Source organism: Aptenodytes forsteri, unplaced genomic scaffold (genome assembly GCF_000699145.1).
Source record: "Aptenodytes forsteri isolate BGI_AS27 unplaced genomic scaffold, ASM69914v1 Scaffold258, whole genome shotgun sequence".
NCBI lineage: Eukaryota > Metazoa > Chordata > Aves > Sphenisciformes > Spheniscidae > Aptenodytes > Aptenodytes forsteri.
In genome coordinates this window covers 1,579,177-1,580,966 of record NW_008795250.1, presented here as the reverse complement: position 1 = coordinate 1,580,966, position 1,790 = coordinate 1,579,177, and positions in this window count along the sequence as shown.

The following is a 1,790-nucleotide window of genomic DNA, read 5'->3' as shown; positions in this document are numbered from 1 at the left end:
GGGCCGCGCGGGGCTCAGCCGGTATGAACGGGCCCGGCCCGGGGGGGGGCCGGGGAGCTGGGGTCTGCCTGGGCACGGCCCTCCGCACCTCCACATGGCCTTCCTCACCGCGGGCTGCCTCGCCGTGACCTTCACCGTGGCCTTCCTCACCGTGGCCACCCTCACCGTGGCCTTCCTCACCACGGCGTACCTCACCACAGCCGTCCTCACCATGGCCATCATCACCATGGCCTTCCTCACCATTGGGCCTTCCTCATTGCAGCTATCCTCACTGTGGCCAACCTCACCCCAGCCCAGCCTTCCTCGCCATGGCTTGCCATGGCCTACCTCACCGCGGCCATCCTCACCCTCAACATGGCCTTCCTCCCTGTGGTCTGCCTTGCCATGGCCTTCCTCACCATGGCCTTCCTCACCATTGTGCTCGCCCTCAGCATGGTCTTCCTCCCCGTGGTCTGCCTCGCCGTGGCCTTCCTCACCATGGCCATCCTCACCGCGGCCATCCTCACCACGGCGTACCTCACCACAGCCATGCTCGCCCTCAGCATGGTCTTCCTCCCCGTGGTCTGCCTCGCCGTGGCCTTCCTCACCATGACTTTTGTCACCATGGCCACCCTCGCCATGGCCATCCTCACCATGGCCATCCTCACCACGGCCTTTGTCACCACGGCCTTCCTCACCATGGCCTTCCTCACCATTGGGCCTTCCTCATTGCAGCTATCCTCACTGTGGCCAACCTCACCCCAGCCTTCCTCACCATGGCCTTCCTCACCATTGGGCCTTCCTCTTTGCAGCCCTCCTCACCGTGGCCACCCTCACCGTGGCCTTCCTCACCATTGGGCCTTCCTCATGGCAGCTATACTCACCGTGGCCAACCTCACCCCAGCCTTCCTCGCCATGGCCTTCCTTACCATGGCGTACTTCACTGCGGCCATCCTCACCCTCAACATTGCCTTCCTCGCCATGGCCTTCCTCGCCATGACGATCCCCGCAATGACGATCCTTACAATGACAGTCCTCGCCATGACGATCCTCACCTTGATGACCCTCGCCATGGTCTGCATCACTGTGGTCTGTGCACCTCCTCCCCCCACGGGCTCTGCAGACACTCTCCTTCCACCAAACGGGGCCGAGACCCGCCGTCGTCCCCATGGGGACCTGCCCTTGGGGCTGGAGATGGGTCACGGCCAAGGGGAGTGAGGAGCTGGTGGAAGAGGTTCAACGTCCAGTTAATCTGCGTGGAGAGGGGGCCTCAGTCCCGTTTATTTACTAATTAGCAGCACGCAGGGGTTACGTGAGTGGGACTTTGCTCCCTCCTGCCCCATGAGTAGGTGACCATCCCCTCCCACCCAGGCCACCGCTCTGGAGGACAGTTCTTGCTCCTAAAGCCGGACCACGGACGCTGCTGGCCTGTGGCAGAGCCGAGCAAAGAGCACCGGCATAGGGAAGAGCTTCAATTACTCCGTGCGTGCAATCAGGCTCGACCCCTTCATTTATTTATTGACCACTCATTTGGGCCAGCGGTTAATTAAAGATGCCGATGAACACCTTTAGCGCTGGTGCAGGGAGGGTTGGGGCGATATCGGCGAGTCCTTGCGGTTCTTCTCGCCGAGGAGCAGAGCAGGATGCGTCCCACCCCGAGGAGATGGGGAAGGGTCTGGTGAAGGTCTTGGCTGCCGCGGGCCTGGGTGGAAAGGGTGGGCTGGTGATGGTGGGTTGGAAGGGGCAGTAGATACCACCACCGCGGCCGTCGGCGGGTGGGCCTGGGGGTCGTCTCCCAGCTGGGGGAACCT